Source organism: Humulus lupulus, chromosome X, assembly GCF_963169125.1.
Source record: "Humulus lupulus chromosome X, drHumLupu1.1, whole genome shotgun sequence".
NCBI lineage: Eukaryota > Viridiplantae > Streptophyta > Magnoliopsida > Rosales > Cannabaceae > Humulus > Humulus lupulus.
Genome location: NC_084802.1, coordinates 88,343,480 through 88,361,270, shown reverse-complemented (window position 1 = coordinate 88,361,270; position 17,791 = coordinate 88,343,480). Strand labels below are relative to the sequence as shown.

The 17,791-nt window shown below is 49.4% G+C and overlaps 1 non-coding gene across 1 annotated transcript; it reads left to right on the top strand.

Annotated features, from left to right (window-relative positions):
• The first annotated feature begins 17,250 nt into the window (after positions 1-17,250).
• On the top strand, positions 17,251-17,357 carry LOC133807461 (small nucleolar RNA R71). Its single transcript, XR_009879376.1, has one exon. It is a non-coding gene; the product is annotated as a small nucleolar RNA R71 (small nucleolar RNA).
• Positions 17,358-17,791: the final 434 nt, after the last annotated feature.

Genomic DNA, 17,791 nt, shown 5'->3' with positions numbered 1-17,791 from the left:
AACTTATTTCTTTGTATTTTCAATTGGAGTGTAATTCATATTCAATATACTTTTTTTTTTCTCTCAATTTTTCTTCTTCTATTGACACAAATTTCCACGTATAAATTTCCATTACAAACCATCTCCCAATCACTTTTCATATGCTCATGGTATATCAAAGGGAAGGAAAAATAATAAAGTTTCAAATAAGCTCAAAATAAGTGTCAAACAAAAAAAAATAAATTAGGCTCAAAATTGGGTAACTAGGGATTTAATAAATCAAGGTTGGCTTGAAATGCTCAAACGTTCCAAAGAATTGCCTAAATCATCTTCCTAAGCATGCATCATCTAGGATTTTGTCTCAAATAGCAAGCAAACAAGTTCTAGGATAAAAACATTTTCATAATTTTTTTTTCAACATTCAGCAAACATAAAAAATTTCCAATTACGCCAAATTTATTAAAAATCATGATTAAGCTCTCAATTATTTAAGTGGACTCATGTAAACATGGTAAGAAATATTCAACCAAGCACACATATTTTTATAGCTTCATTCTCATTCAATTTATACAGCACATCATTCAATCATATTATCATTGGCTAATCATTGTCAACTTGATTCAACTAACACTTTAAACATCCTAGACAACATAACAAACACAAAACAACACGACTAACACAATAACATAATATATACAAAACAATAAATCCCTTCCCCCAAACTTAACCTAAACATTGTCCCCAATGTTTAAATAAAAATTATGGAAAAGAAACTTACTTGACACCTCAGACTACTTAAAATGATACGGATTGAGATGGTGAATCGAAAATGGGGAAAGAAATTTTTTGGGCTAACCCATAGTTCATTCTGCCTGAACCCAAAGTAGCGTTGCATCCCAAATTAGTCTCATATTTAAGATCAAATAAAAATATATACTCAAAATACTAAAATTAAAATGTTCATAATCCAAAACTTAAATAAAAAAAATGCAAATAAAATATTGGAATGCCTCCAAATGCACTGTCGTTAACGTCATTTAGCCGGACATTTGTTTTCTTTCATATTTCAACTTGGATCAAGTCCACCCCTCACATCCTTGAGAGCCATAGTATCATGAGTTGGCCCTCATTTCTTGTTATTATAAATTGGTGGAACTTTACCCCACTCATGTAATATTCGAATCCTCTCACTAAAGAGCATTTTTAAACGATGAAACACTTTTCGCATTCCACTTTTAACCATGGATCTTTGCTTAGAGACTTCCAACTTGTTCTCTCCTCATTTTACCCCTTCAACTCTACAACAAGTTGGAATTTTCATTGCTACAAAAACATTAAATATTACCTCCTCTTTTTGCACTCACAGCTTCAACTCACCCTTTTGTACATCGATTAAAGCCCTACTAGTAGCCAAGAATGGCCTTCCAAGTATTATTGGAATATTTTCATCTTCCTCCATATCTAGAATAATAAAGTCCATGGGAAAGATGAATTTATCCACTTTCACCAATGCATCCTTAATCACTCCACGAGGATGTTTGACTGATTGATCTGCCATCTGCAAAGACATGGTAGTAGGCCGAGCTTCACCCAAATTAAACTTCTAAAAGATTGATAAAGGCATTAGATTCACACTGGCCACTAAATCACATAAAGCCTTTGTCACCACTGAGCCCCCTATAGAACATGGTATATTGAAACTACCAGGATCTTTAAGCTTGGGAGGTAGTTTCTTTTGAATTATCGCACTGTACTCCTTAGTAAGTGCCACTGTCTCATAGTCCCCAAGTTTCCTTTTCTTTGACAAAATTTATTTCATAAACTTCACATAACTTGGCAATTGTTAAAGTGCCTCAGCGAACGGGATATTGATGTGTAGCTTTCGAAAGATATCCAAAAATTTAGAAAATTGCTTGTCAAGCTTATTATTTTGAAGCCTTTGAGGATATGAGATCTTTATATGGTGATCTATACTTATTTCTGGTTGCTTCTCTAAATTGTCAGTAACATTTGACCCACTTAACTTCGTCTCCTTATCAACTACTTTTGGCTCTTTTAACTCCTTTCCACTCCTCAAAGATATTGCATTGCACTGTTCTTTTGGGTTTACCTCAGTAGTGCTTCGTAAGTTCCCTTGAGCACGGTTTGTCATTAAAGTAGCTGTACGCCCTGGTTTTCCCACGGGCTGTTTAGCAGGACGAGCCTCGGACTAAACATGATTTAGCCCGATGCTCCCACAGGCCAGAGGCTCTATTTTCAGGACGGGCCCTTTCTAGCTCGAGGGGGGTCCTGTTTCCAGCTCCCTCTTGTTGCACCAGGAGCTGGGAACAACATCCGGCGACCACTGACGGATCAGCTCGGGTTATGGATTGCTCCGGTAGCGAGCTACTCAGGAAGCTCTGACCCTATGGGAAGTCAACACGCAAGATAAACGTGCATAATCCTGCCATCACGTGTCCGATATCCCCCTGACTTCTCGGACACGCAGCAGGAACGTGCGTATTCAGACACCCACAGACGGGTTGGGCCGTGCGGCCCATTATCTCCTTCCATACTGATTAGACCACACTTGTGTGTCAGGTTTAGGAATTAATCATGAATATCACAGACTTGATATGAAAAATGGTAAGGTCACGGGATGACCTCCCTACCAACTTCCAGGTGCCTTCTCCTATAAATATGGAGACCCTGGGAGTTGATAGGGGTTGGAAAAATAGTCTTGTAAGAAATATATACTTTGTAAACCAATTACCCAGAAAAGATCAATAATATTGACTAGTGGAGTAGAAGGATTTTAACCTTTGAACCACTTAAAAACGTGTCTGGAGTCACCTAGTTCTTTCCACAAAGATTTCATATCTGTGACGGTTCTACTTTTAAGTACTAATCTCTTTCTCTTCTTCTCTTAATTATCTGTTGCCGAAGAACCGCGTCAACAGTTTGGTGCTTTCGTTGAGAGCAAGTCCGATTAGTACTACCACAAACATACAACTATGGTGACCACTCGATCCAAACATGGCAACGAGACAGAACAACATGATGGGCAGGAGGCCTGCCATGTTGCCCTCCCTGATGAGCAAGTTCCTGAAGTCCAGCAGAGGCTAGGAAAGCAGCTGGCCGGCCAAGACGACACTGGTAGTTCGGCGCCCCGGCCGCCTAATCCGAATCCATGTTATTACACTGCGGTGGAGATGGAGAATGCTCAGCTGAGGAGCCAGCTAGCAGCAGGTCAGCAAATCCAGGATATTCTGAGTCGACTACCCCCTCTCACAACCAACGGTAACGTTGGAGAGAGGCAAGGCGAGGCTCCTAAGTCTCGCCGGAGTAATCGATCCAGGCATAGCCGTTCGGGTAGACTCCCTGCAGCCAACTCCACCCCTTCAACGCACCATCAAGAGGTGAACTTCAGGGAAATGCCTCAGACCGAACAGTAGCAGTACAGCCGTTCGGTTAGGACCTCAACCCCTAGCTCTCAGCCTTCCTCGAGGACGCCCAGAAGAGATCGAGGGAATTCCCAAAGGAGGGCCGAGGGGACCCAGAGACGTCAGCCCGTCCCCGAAGAACGTCCAGTTCCTCGTCCAGCTCGCCCAGCGCGAAACCATCAAGCTGGTAGGGCCGAGAGGGCCCCACCAAATTTAGTCCGTCCGGACGGCACTAGGATCGCCTCTCCGGTCAGGCATCCTCCTTCTCCCATCAGATATCCGTCTCCTCAGACCGTCCGAGACATCCCGACCTACGGAAATAGTAGGAGAGACCCGCCATCGGCCGGGCCTTCCCGGCGCAGCAGGGTGCCGGGGGAAGGATCAGGTCGGAGCCGCCAAAGACGCACCTCGAGCCTGTCCAGCAGGAGTCACTGGACCGGTAGTGCACGGAGTGATCTTTCGGGAGGAGACCTGCGACAGCGACTAAGTTCAGCACAAAGTCACCATACTACCCAGGGAGGCGACCTTCGAGATCGCCTCAACTCTCACAGAGAGGATCGAGTTAGGGATGGTAGCCAGGCCCGCTCAGTTGGGGTCCGATCCGAAGTACGTAATGGCGGGAATGCCCCAAATGACCTATCTCCAGATAGGAGGGGCAACAACCCGCCTAATATGTACAACGGGTCCGGAGCTGTTGAACAGCCCCGGAATAACCCAGGATCTCAGGACAAAACCCTAGAGCGCTTAACTCAAATGGAGGAGCTGATGAAGAAGCTCCTATCGGAAAAAGAAAAAGACGAATATGATTCAGGGGATGAGATGGAGCTCTTCGCCCCCAACATAGCAGCAACGGCATACCCTTCTGGCTTTCGTATGCCTCACTTGTCAAAGTTCAATGGGGATGGAGACCCATCTGACCACTTAGGGATGTTCAACACCCTAATGATGGCTCATAACATCGGGCCAGAGCTTCGTTGCTTGATCTTTCCTTCCACCCTAACTGGACCTGCCAGGCAGTGGTTCAAACAAAGTAAAAGGCAGTCAATCAGTTCCTGGAAGACCTTTTCGGCTGACTTCAAGAGGGCATTCCGCGCCTCTCAGGCTGCCAGGGTCCAGGCCGACTCCCTAGCTAACGTGAGACAGCAACCTGGAGAAACGCTAAAAGCCTACTTGAGCAGATTTGCGAATGTCGTTGCTCGGGCCAGAGACGCCGACGACAGCTCCAAACTCATGGCTATGAGGACCGGGATCTTAGTAGGCGGAGATCTGTGGAAGGATATTCAAAGGGGGGGGGGGGTCAGCTCAGTTAGTGAATTCCTTAACAGAGCCCAAGAGTGGATAAACTTGGAAGAAGCTGAAGCTTCAGCCGCGGGGACCAGCCAGGTCCTCGAGAAGCCCGCTGGGACGGGAACAGAGATCGTAGTAGCGACTCCCGACGTCACGCAGAGTAACCAGCCCGGTGGCGGCAAAAGAAAAGGGAATGGTGAAAACATCCAGCACGGTCAAAAGAAGAATAAGTCCGTGGATAAATTCAAGCCCGTGTTCACAACGTATACCGAGCTCACCCAAACCAGAGAGAATATTTTCCTGGCCAACGCTACGCGAGTCCCCTGGAAAAGACCGGAGCCAATAAAGCACCCTAAGGGAAAGAGAGACGCTTCCAAATTCTGCCGTTTTCATAACGACGTCGGGCACAATACCGACGACTGCAGGCACCTCAAAGATGAAATCGAGACTCTCATCCGAGCAGGTCCGTTGGCGCAATACTCGCGAAACAGGGTCCCAACAAGTCGACCCGCTCCGGAGATCCCAGCCAGTCAACCTGGACCTCGAGTAGATCAGGACGTCCTTCCCCCCGTGGTCGAGGGAGAGATTTCCACCATCTCTGGAGGACCACACATGGCTGGCACGAGCAGAGGCGCCCAGAAGAGGTACATAAATGAGTTGAAGACCCACAATGGAGGGGAGTTCGTCCCGGAACAGCGTCAATCAAAACAACAAAGATTAGAGAAACAACCGATCACTTTCACGGAGGAAGACGCGAGACATGTCCAATTCCCTCATAACGATCCCTTGGTCGTAGCAGTCCAGCTCGCCAACCGGAGAGTAAGGAGAGTGTTAGTGGACAATGGGAGCTCGGTGAACCTCCTATTCTGTTCCACCTTAGAAAAAATGGGTCTGACCGTCTCCGAGCTGAAGGCAACCTCGATGATGCTATATGGTTTTTCAGGAGAAGGGTCAGCAGCGATAGGAACGATTGAGCTGGTGATCACCCTAGGGGACGAGTTCCGAACAGTGTCCAAACTACTCGAATTCGTAGTCATTGACTGCTCCGCCGCCTACAATGCAATTTTGGGCCGACCTACGCTCGTTGCTTTCGAAGCTATCACGTCCGTCCGGCACCTCGCCATGAAGTTCCCTACTTCAACAGAGGTCTGCACTATCAAGGGCGATCAGCTCGCTGCCAGGGAATGCTACAGCATTTCCATGAAGGGAAAATCTAAACCCGGGCAGGTGACGATGGCCATTCAGGATGAAGAGGAATCACAGGGACCCAAGGCGGCCCCTGAGATTGAAAAACCTCGGGTTTCCGAAGACGAAAAGCTCGCCCTAAGCGAGGACATTGACCCCAGAGTAGGCGAGGACAGATCCGAGCTCCAAGCTATTGAAGATCTCGAGGAGGTAGGCATCGATGAACAAAACCCGTCACGGACGGTTAAGCTCAGAAAGAACCTCTGCGATAGAAGAAAGGCGGAACTGACTGCGTTTCTGAAAAAGAACCTGGACGTATTCGCATGGTCGCACGAGGACATGATAGGGATCAGTCCAAGCGTAATCATGCACACGCTCCACCTAGACAAAAGCGTCCCTGCCAAGTCTCAAAAGCAGAGGCGATTAGGGACGACCCGAGCCGAAGCCCTTGAAGAAGAAGTGGCCCGGCTCAAAAAATGTGGCTTTATCCGCGAAGCCAGATTTCCCATTTGGGTTGCCAATCCCGTATTAGTTCCAAAACCCAATGGGAAATGGCGGACCTGTATCGACTTTTCCGACCTAAATAAAGCCTGCCCCAAGGATTGTTTTCCGTTGCCGAGGATCGATCAATTGGTGGATGCCACGGCGGGGCACGAGCTCATGTCCTTCATGGACGCGTACTCGGGCTACAATCAGATCGCGATGAATCCAGCAGACCAGGATCATACCAGCTTCATGACCCCGACTAATGTCTATTGCTATAAGGTCATGCCGTTCGGTCTTAAGAATGCCGGGGCTACCTACCAAAGGCTGGTAAATAGAATGTTCGCGGATCAGATCGGGAAAAACATGGAAGTGTACGTCGATGATATGCTTGTCAAGTCAAAGATTGCCGGCAACCACGTCACCGATCTGGAAGAATGCTTTAACATACTGCGAGAATATGGCATGAGGCTCAATCCTCAGAAGTGCACTTTCGGTGTCGCATCGGGGAAATTCTTGGGTTTCATAGTCAATACCCGAGGAATCGAGGCAAACCCCGACAAGATCAGATCATTGCTCGAGCTTCCTTCCCCCAGGTCGCGGAAAGATGTCCAAGGCCTCACAGGAAGGGTGGCAGCACTGAACCGGTTCATTTCCAAATCGACCGACAAGTGTTTACCTTTCTACAACCTGCTCCGGGGAAACAAGAAGTTCGAATGGACAGTGGAGTGTGAAAGCGCATTCCTCGACCTTAAAATGCACCTGGCTGAGCCACCTGTGCTGTCAAAGCCCAAGGTAGGAGAACCTCTTTTCCTCTACATGGCCGTCACTGAGGACGCAGCTAGTGCTGTTCTGGTGCGAGAAGAGGACCAGGCTCAGAAACCGGTTTATTACATCAGCAAGAGACTCCTCGGAGCTGAGTCAAGGTACCTGTTGATGGAAAAACTGGCGTTCTGCCTAATCACGGCCTCGCGAAAACTCAGGCCATACTTCCAGTCCCACTCTGTACACGTCATGACCGATCAGCCTCTAAGGCAGGTTTTGCAAAAGCCTGAAGCCTCAGGACGCTTGCTAAAGTGGGCGGTCGAACTCAGTCAGTTCGAGATTTTCTATACTCCCCGAACTACCATAAAAAGTCAAGCCTTGGCCGACTTCGTGGCAGAATGCGCAGGATTCCATGAGATCCCATCGGAAGACTCACATCAGCTCACCTCCTCAGATTCATCGTGGAGGATCTTCGTTGATGGCTCATCTAACGAGAACGGCTCCGGGGCCGGAATCATTCTGATATCCCCAGAGGGGCATAGATTCCACTCGGCGCTAAGGTTCGGGTTCAAGGCGTCTAACAACGAGGCAGAGTACGAGGCCTTGTTAGCTGGACTTAGGATAGCCAGCGAGCTAAAGGCAAGCTCTGTCCAATGCTTTAGCGACTCCCAGCTCGTGGTGAATCAGGTCCTAGGCGAGTATCAGGCGCGGGGTCCCAAGATGGCCTCCTATTTGGCTAAGGTAAAATCCGAACTGTCTACGTTTGGGCAAGGGTCGATCGAACAGATACCTCGGGAGCAGAACGCCAATGCAGATGCTCTCGCCAAGCTCGCCACCTCGGGAGAGACAGAAACCCTGGGGTTGGTGCCAGTTGAGTTCTTGGACAAGCCCAGCATAGACGGAGATCGAGCAGATATTGGGATGATTGACATCAGGCTGACCTGGATGACTCCCATTGTTGAGTACCTCGTCGAGGGCAAGTTACCCGAAGGGCGCAACGACGCACGGCGAGTCCTTTATCAAGCTCCGAGATATACGCTAGTCGAGGGGGTGTTGTACCGACGTGGGCATTCCTTACCTCTCCTCCGGTGCGTTCTTCCAAGCGAAGCGAAGGCCATCCTGCAAGAAGTTCATGACGGATTCTGCGGAGATCACACTGGGGGGCAAAGCCTGGCCTTGAAGATCCTTCGGCAGGGTTATTACTGGCTAACTCTGTCCAAAGACTCGATCTCATATGTAAAAAAGTGCGACAAGTGTCAGCGGTTCGCCGCGGTTGCGCGAGCTCCTCCGACCGAGCTAAAAATGATCTCGTCTCCCTGGCCCTTCGCCATTTGGGGGATAGATCTAATAGGCGCCCTGCCCACCGGAAAGGGCGGGGTCCGTTACGCCGTGGTAGCCATTGACTACTTCACCAAGTGGGCCGAAGCAGAGCCGTTGGCGACAATAACATTGAAAAAGGTGCTAGACTTCGTGGTTAAGAGCATCATATGTCGATTTGGCCTACCCAAAAAGATCGTCTCCGACAATGGCACTCAATTTGACAGTGACCTGTTCACCGAATTTTGCGAAAGGCACGGAATTGTGAAAAGCTTCTCGTCCGTGGCCTATCCCCAGGCGAACGGCCAGGTCGAGGCTGTCAATAAAACTCTGAAGGCAAGCCTCAAGAAGAGGCTAGATGAGGCAAAGGGGATCTGACCAGAACAGCTCCCCCAAGTTCTGTGGGCCTATAGGACCTCACATCGGACTCCCACGGGCCACACTCCTTTCTCCCTAACCTTTGGAAGTGAAGCAGTCCTCCCCGTGGAGGTGAAGGTCCTATCGCACAGGGTCCGGTCCTACGACCAAGACGAGAACCGCGAGCTCCTATGCCACTCCTTAGACTTAATGGATGAAAGGCGAGAGGATTCACAACTCCAGCTCGCCCATTATCAATAGAAAATCACTCGCTACTTCAACACTAAGGTCAAAAGACGTGCCTTTAACGTCGGTGATTTGGTCTTGAGGAGAGTTTTCCTGGCCGGGAAAGATCCCAAAGATGGGGTTTTGGGACCAAGCTGGGAAGGACCATACCAGGTCATCGAAATCATCAAAGAGGGAACTTATAAGTTAGCTCGACTTGGTGGAGGGGCGGTCCCACGGACTTGGAATGCTATCCACCTAAAGAAATATTATCAATGAACATTTGTAAGACCTAGAAGGTCACCTTCCATGTATAAATAAAAATCAAATGTTTCTCGTTATTTGCAAGTGTAATTTTAAAGTAACAACAAAAGACCCTTTCCCAGTTACTTGGGGGGCATATGGTACCTGGATATATCCAGGTCTCCTTAACGACTTAGGTGTTAATTTTTATCTACGGATAAGAGTTATCACAAACTAAGTCCTATCCTGGTCTTAACCAGCTCAGAAAACTTAGAAGTAGTTAACTAAAATTTGTTGACCGTGGTTCTTCTTTAAAAGAGCCCGGGATACGGATAAAAGTTGACGCGAACTAAGTTTTTTCAAAATAAGTTCCTGGTCTTAACCAGGTCATAAAACTTAGAAGTTAACAAAAATTTGTTGACCGCGGTTCTCCTTTAAAGAGCCCGGGATACGGATGAAAGTTGACGCGAACTAAGTTTTTTCAAAATAAGTTCCTGGTCTTAACCAGGTCATAAAACTTAGAAGTTAACAAAAATTTGTTGACCGCGGTTCTCCTTTAAAGAGCCCGGGATACGGATGAAAGTTGACGCGAACTAAGTTTTTTCAAAATAAGTTCCTGGTCTTAACCAGGTCATAAAACTTAGAAGTTAACAAAAATTTGTTGACCGTGGTTCTTCTTTAAAAGAGCCCGGGATACGGATAAAAGTTGACGCGATCTAAGTTTTTTCAAAATAAGTTCCTGGTCTTAACCAGGTCATAAAACTTAGAAGTTAACAAAAATTTGTTGACCGTGGTTCTTCTTTAAAAGAGCCCGGGATACGGATAAAAGTTGACGCGATCTAAGTTTTTTCAAAATAAGTTCCTGGTCTTAACCAGGTCATAAAACTTAGAAGTTAACAAAAATTTGTTGACCGTGGTTATTCTTTAAAAGAGCCCGGGATACGGATAAAAGTTGACCCGAACTAAGTTTTTTCAAAATAAGTTCCTGGTCTTAACCAGGTCATAAAACTTAGAAGTTAACAAAAATTTGTCGACCGTGGTTATTCTTTAAAGAGCCCGGGATACGGATAAAGTTAACTCGAACTAAGTTCATAAAAATAAAGAGATGAATTCTGACCAAATGCATAAAAATATATATGTAAAACTGCTTGAGCAAATTGTCTTGAGGCGGAAACGCCTCACATAAAAAAGAGAATTACAATAAAAAAGTGTTCAAAATACGTAAACGAGAAGCGTCCTAAGCCCCATCAGCTGGCCCTTTGGAGGTCGCGGTCTCGCCCTGCTCCGCCGCGGCAGAGGCCTCTCCAGTCTCCGATGGAGGAGCCTCCTTATTCAGGCGGGCTTGAAGCTGCAACAACAAGAACGCCCAGAGGTCCGGCGGCATGAAGGAAAAGTCCGCGTCCGAATTGTGGGACCAGCAGTGATAGAACAGGTCCTGTAAGGACTTCTCCGACACGACCCGCTCGTCTTTCAGGGCGGCCTGGGAGGCCTGGACTTCGGCCTTCGCCGCCTCAAGATCTGTCCGCGATGCGGCCAGGGAGTTTTTAAGCTCTAGGTTCTCGGAGCGAAGCTTCTCTAGCTCGGATGCGGCCAGGGAGTGTTTAAGCTCTTGGTTCTCCGAGCGGATCTTCTCTAGCTCGGCTTTAGAGGCCGCCAGAGCGTCTCTCGCCTCCTGAGACTCCCGGAGGGCGGTCTGGCGATCAGCTTCCAAACCCTCGAGCTGGGCCTTGGTCCTAACAATGCCTCTATAGGCGGCAGCCATGCCCTGCAAGAAAAGAATGATAAATTAGCAAACTGGAAGGAAAAAGGCGGCGTGTGAGTGTTAAAGCCTTAAAAGAAAGGGGCACTTTACCGTTAAGGTCATGTCCATCGCAGACTCTATAACTCGGACCGGGCTAGTTGTTTCGATGGCCCGGAGCTCCTTCTCCCTGATGTTGTAATAGTGGCTGACGGCGTAGTTAGCCGACTCATACACCGTCCCCCAGAATGCTTCGGGCATCTTCTCCAGAGCCCGGGGGTCGACCGGGATACGCACGTCCGGGGCTGCCGCGGCCAGATTCCCGACCTCTATTACCCCGTCCTGAGCGGCCAGTGGAGATCGTTGGGGTGGCGGGTGCATGAGCCCTGTCCTGGCGACAGGGAGGTTCGCCCCCGCGACCTGGGATGGCGGGGCTTTCTCCTTCTCCTTAGCCGGGGATTTGGTGGAGGCCCCGGCCGAGCTCTTGGACTCGCGAAGCCTCTTTAACCTCGGCCCTGCTGGGGGATTCCCACCGAACACAACGCCCCGCAGACTATTCCCGGGCTGAGACATCTCTTCTGCCAAGAACAAAAAACATGGTTATTAGCAATCATGCAGAAATAAAGACAAAAGGTCCAAAGGAAATAAGAAAGCAAATACTAAGGGAACCCTACCCCCCGAGCTGGAAGAGCCTAGGATGATTATCTCGCGAACTGGCGAAGGTTCTAGGTCCGTTTCTGAATCGGGGCTGGACTCTTCTACGTACTGCCTAATCCCCGGAGCATAGATGCCCCTCTGGAGCGCAGGCCACGTGCGTAAATTGGTCCCGTACTCCTCAAAAAAGACCGACCTAAAGGCTAGGGTATTATCTACTACTACGGTACCCTTAGGCCGACTCTCTTGGTTGTCCAGCATGAGTTGGTCAACGCAGTGGAGCAGAAGCGTGTCCAGGTCCGGATTCCTTGGGTGACGATGGATGAGCTGCCTAGGGTTGAACCTAACCAGCCGGGGGTCTGCAGTGGTCCTATCTACGTTCTTAAATAAGTAAGAGTTACCTTGACCGGAAGGACCCGCGGCTGCTCCGGATTGGGCCCTCTCCTCGCTCATCCCCTGGGCGACCTCCAAGGTCCTCTTCCTGTTCCTCACCAGAGGAACTTCCTCACCTTCTTCCTCGCCTTCGTCGTCTGCGACCTCCTCCGCAACGATCGGTCTGTTGTCGCGAGCTGGGGGAGGCCCCCGGGGCCTTTTCAAATTCAAAGTCTGATTTGGGAAAATCAGCTTGCAAAATATCATCGTCTCGTCCGTCACAAGCACGCGATAGTCTTTCTCACTGGGGGGCAAGTTCGCCAGTGTATCGTATTGACCCCCGAGGGTCACAGACTTTTCGGTCCTCGAGTAGATGGCTGCAAGGTTGGTTGAAGTCAGAAGTGGAATAAGGGACGAGCTAAAATAAGATAACCGTTAAAAGGCGAGCTAAATCAAGGATCACTTACAAGGACGGTTGAAATAGTGATGATCGCAGTTTCGGAACCCAGTTGACATAAAAAACTGGTCTTTGAAGTCGTTTGGATGGCTCGGCAGCTCGATCACTGCTGCTGTGTTAGGGAAGCGGGTTAAGTAATAGAACCCGTCGCCTCGCCCCCGCTGGTCCGGGCTGGCTTTGAGGCAGAAGAAATATAGAATATCAGCAGGAGTGGGGACCTCCCACTCATGCTTTTGGAACAAATACCTCAGTCCCGCCAGCAGACGGTATGAATTGGGGGGGAACTGAAATGGGGCCAACCCCACATAGTTCAGAAAATCAGCAAAATACTGATCCAGGGGGAGGAAGGCCCCTGCCTTGAAGTGTTCCCCACTCCAGGCCGCGAACGACTCGTCGAGCGGCGTGCAGCTCCGCTCCCCATCCGCAGCAGGTCGGGCGATCACGGAGGTCTTCCCCAGAGGAATGTTGTGGTTGAGGAAGACTTTGGTGATCTTTGCCTGGCTGGTTATCTTCGAGACGATTCTCTCCGCCTCGAAAAACGCGTCAGGAGCCACCTCGGCTTGCTTCTCCACCGCTGGCCCAAAGTGAGGAATTGGCGAGCTGGTCACCACCGCCTTTCCTTTATCCTGCTGGGAGGACGAACTTCCCACATTCTTCTGTGGCAGATTTCTCTTTGGAGCCATCTGGTCGCCTATCGAACAAAAGAAAACACTTTAGAAAAGGCGACCCAAGCAGGAGAGTGAAGCAAGTATTAAGTACACGAGCTGGGGTAAGCCCAGCCCGTGGAGAGTGGTGCCACGCGTTCCAAGGAACACGCGCCTATGCCCCCAACAGATCCCAGATTACTCGGAATTCGTGTGTCAGAGGACTCAGGGTAAAAAATTGCCTTGGGGGGAAAGTTTCAACAAGCAAGGCATGGCAAAACCGCTTTTAAGGCGTATTCCCTAAGCTACCCGGTTTTTGCACCCAAAATTCCTAAGGGTCCTACCCAGAAATTGTTCCTAAGAAAGAACCATGGAAACCATATTCTAAGATGATGTCCCATGGCAAGTGTGCCCTAATCTAAGAAGGGCCGTCACCCTCCATATCCGCGCGACCCAGAAAACCTCTGCATGTGGCTACAGTAAATTTTTTTGCCTAAGCTACAGTGGCATGCTTTCAAAAATAAACAAGGACATGAGACTTACAGTTAGATGGTGAGTGAGGTTGCTGCGTTGGTAGGAGCTTCGTTGGCACAATGGTCTCCGAAGTTTTGAAGGAACTCGTACGCTTAAGCTTCGTGAACGAAGAAGATGAGAGCAATGGAAATGAGGGTTTTGTTCTTCGGAAGGTCAGAGAAAACAAGGAAAGTTGAGAGGTTTTGAATGGTAAGGTGGCCCGTGCGTGGGATGACCACCCCTTTTTATACACGGGAAGGATCACGTGTAAAAGGCCCTTGGGAGACCCTCCACTCGAAATGTGAAACGACGGCTGGACAGTAGGCTAGGCCATTTAATGCGGTTCTCGTAGAGTGTACCGTCGCCACCCACGGCGTTCCACGTATCAGACGCATGCGAAAAGCATGGAATGCGAAGGGTTGTGGGAGAAGTCTAAAAGCCCCTACTGTGGTCTCCCATATCTGACGTCATGGACCACGAGCAGGAGCTTGGGGGGCAGATGTACGCCCTGGTTTTCCCACGGGCTGTTTAGCAGGACGAGCCTCGGACTAAACATGATTTAGCCCGAGGCTCCCACAGGCCAGAGGCTCTATTTTCAGGACGGGCCCTTTCTAGCTCGAGGGGGGTCCTGTTTCCAGCTCCCTCTTGTTGCACCAGGAGCTGGGAACAACATCCGGCGACCACTGACGGATCAACTCGGGTTATGGATTGCTCCGGTAGCGAGCTTCTCAGGAAGCTCTGACCCTATGGGAAGTCAACACGCAAGATAAACGTGCATAATCTTGCCATCACGTGTCCGATATCCCCCTGACTTCTCGGACACGCAGCAGGAACGTGCGTATTCAGACACCCACGGACGGGTTGGGCCGTGCGGCCCATCATCTCCTTCCATACTGATTAGACCACACTTGTGTGTCAGGTTTAGGAATTAATCATGAATATCACAGACTTGATATGACAAATGGTAAGGTCACGGGATGACCTCCCTACCAACTTCCAGGTGCCTTCTCCTATAAATATGGAGACCCTGGGAGTTGATAGGGGTTGGAAAAATAGTCTTGTAAGAAATATATACTTTGTAAACCAATTACCCAGAAAAGATCAATAATATTGACTAGTGGAGTAGAAGGATTTTAACCTTTGAACCACTTAAAAACGTGTCTGGAGTCACCTAGTTCTTTCCACAAAGATTTCATATCTGTGACGGTTCTACTTTTAAGTACTAATCTCTTTCTCTTCTTCTCTTAATTATCTGTTGCCGAAGAACCGCGTCAACAGTAGCCAACTACCCTTATAGAGTCTCCTAACTCCTGATAGATGCCTTAGTTTCTGTCATGAACTGGTTCAGTACATTGGACTATGCTTTAGGTTGTTTCATATATGTTGGCTGATGTGGTTGTGGCTGTGGAGATGGGTATTGTTGTTGACTTTGAGGGAAAGGCTATTGTGCAGCTTGATTATTTGTCCATGAGAAGTTAGGGTGATTCCTCCACCCTTGGTTATATGACATCGAAAAGGAGTTGTTGGTTGGTATTTGAAAATTCCCTATAGCTTGGACTTGTTCCATAGGTATATTATTCATATCCATGGTAGGATACTGATTTAATGGATGAGCACTCCCACATGCCCCACATAAACTCTGAACTTGCATGGTTTGGGCTGACAGGTTGCTCTGTTGTAATTGCTTCATTAAAGCTGCCACTTGTGCTGTAAGCATGGAAATAACATCCAATTCAATCATACCAGCTGTTGACGGTAAGAACTCGTCAACGAAGTTAAGTTGGAAAAATTATCGAACCAAGATCGCTAATTGGGAAGCTGTAAAAACTTGAACAAAAACTCAAGAACAATGATAAATCAACAATGGAAAATTTAGTCTTTCATTCACACTTAAGCTTCTGCTACAGTAAAATTCCCAACCCCCTTTCAGGTGGCCTTGGAGTTCCTTTTATAGTAGGCTCTAATGGCCTTAGGTACATAGTGGTCCAGGGGACCAAGTGGTACATACGTACTGTACTAGGGGAGTGGCTTCAGAGGTTGTGGTTGTACATCCTATACAGGAGCAGGTGTCAGGAGGATGTCTCCACTACTCATCTGTACCCGTATCTGATGCATGGTGGCAGGCGTAGTGGCACAGGAGGTAATGGTGTCGGTTCTGACCTATGGCCGTAGACGTACGGACCATGATCCTTACTGGCACTGGTATCCGTACCTAGTACTTGGTTGTACAAATATGTCTCATTCGACTCGTACCGGATCTCCTAAGCATAGGGACTTCGAGATGTGAAAAAGGGGGATCCTTGGTGTCCGTAATGGCTGTGGCGTTGAGTAGGGGTATTGGGCCCATACACATCAAGTCATGGGGTATCGGCCTCCTGGGACGATGGTGGGCTGATGGACCTCCCGGGGTGTGCGCGCACGGGACCTTGCGTGGCCTCGCGCATGGGGCGCCACGAACGGCCTCGCAGCCCCTCTTGGCCTCGCGCATGGGGCGCCACGAACGGCCCCGCAGCCCCTCTTGGCCTCGCGCATGGGGCGCCATAAACGGCCTCGCAGCCTCTCTTGGCCTCGCGCATGGACACGGTGGGCGTGGCCCCATGGCCTCGCGGATCAGCGGCCTCGCGAGACGGGAGGGCCTCGCGGAATTGGACGGCCTCCGCCCCTACGATGGCCTCGCCTCTTTGATGGCCTTGCGGGGAGGGACGGCCTCGCGGATGGGCATGGTGGGAGTGGCCCAATGGCCTCGCGGATAAACGGCCTCGCGAGACGGGAGGGCCTCGTGGAATTGGACGGCCTCCGCCCCTACGATGGCCTCGCCTCTTTGATGGCCTCGCGTGAGGGACGGCCTCGCGGATGGGCATGGTGTGAGTGGCCCAATGGCCTCGCGGATCAGCGGCCTCGCGGATCAGCGGCCTCGCAAGACGGGAGGACCTCGCGGAATTGGACGGCCTCCGCCCCTACGGTGGCCTCGCCTCTTTGATGGCCTCGCGGGGAGGGACGGCCTCGCGGATGGGCATGGTGGGAGTGGCCCAATGGCCTCGCGGATCAGCGGCCTCGCGAGACGGGAGGGCCTCGCGGAATTGGACGGCCTTCGCCCCTACGGTGGCCTCGCCTCTTTGATGGCCTCGCGGGGAGGGACGGCCTCGCGGATGGGCATGGTGGGAGTGGCCCAATGGCCTCGCGGATCAGCGGCCTCGCGAGACGGGAGGGCCTCGCGGAATTGGATGGCCTCCGCCCCTACGATGGCCTCGCCTCTTTGATGGCCTCGGGGGGAGGGACGGCCTCGCGGATGGGCATGGTGGGAGTGGCCCCATGGCCTCGCGGATCAGCGGCCTCGCGAGATGGGAGGGCCTCGCGGAATTGGATGGCCTCCGCCCCTACGATGGCCTCGCCTCTTTGATGAGATTATGAGCATCAACACCAGCCACCTTCTTTGGTTGTCCCCTTTCAGTTGGCCACTAGTAGTTATTCATTGCCATCTCCTCTAGTAGATCATAAGCTTCGTTGGCACTCTTACTCATAAACGCACCTCCTACAGTGGCATCTATTATGATACGAGTAGTACCATTCAACCCATTAGAAAAATTATAGACTAGCATCCACTTCTCTATACCATGATGTGGGCACTTCCTTAACAACTCTTTAAATCTTTCCCATGCATCATGCAATGATTCCCCTTCTGTCTGGTAGATATTATTAATTCCCCCTCTCAACTTTGCAGCTTTTGCTGGAGGGAAAAACTTTGCTAATAACTTTTGGGCTAACTCCTCCCATGTTGTGATAGAATTAGCTTGCAGTGAAATTAGCCAACTCTTCGCTCGGTCTCGTAGAGAGAATGGAAATAATATGAGTCTAATCACATCGTCACTCACCCCATTCATCTTAAATGTTACACATAGCTCTAGGAAATTGGCTATGTGCAAATTAGGATCTTCCGTGGGCAACCCCCCAAACTGAACAGTAGACTGCACCATTTGTAATATTTCTGGCTTAATCTCGAAATTATTTGCAGCAATAGTGGGGTGTTTGAAGCATGAATGCACTCCTATGACAGTAGGAAGTACATAGTCTCTAAGCATCCTTGGTCCTCTTTCCAGTGGGACTTCTGAAATATTTGGGATATTATTAACATTAGCAGCATTGTTTGCTA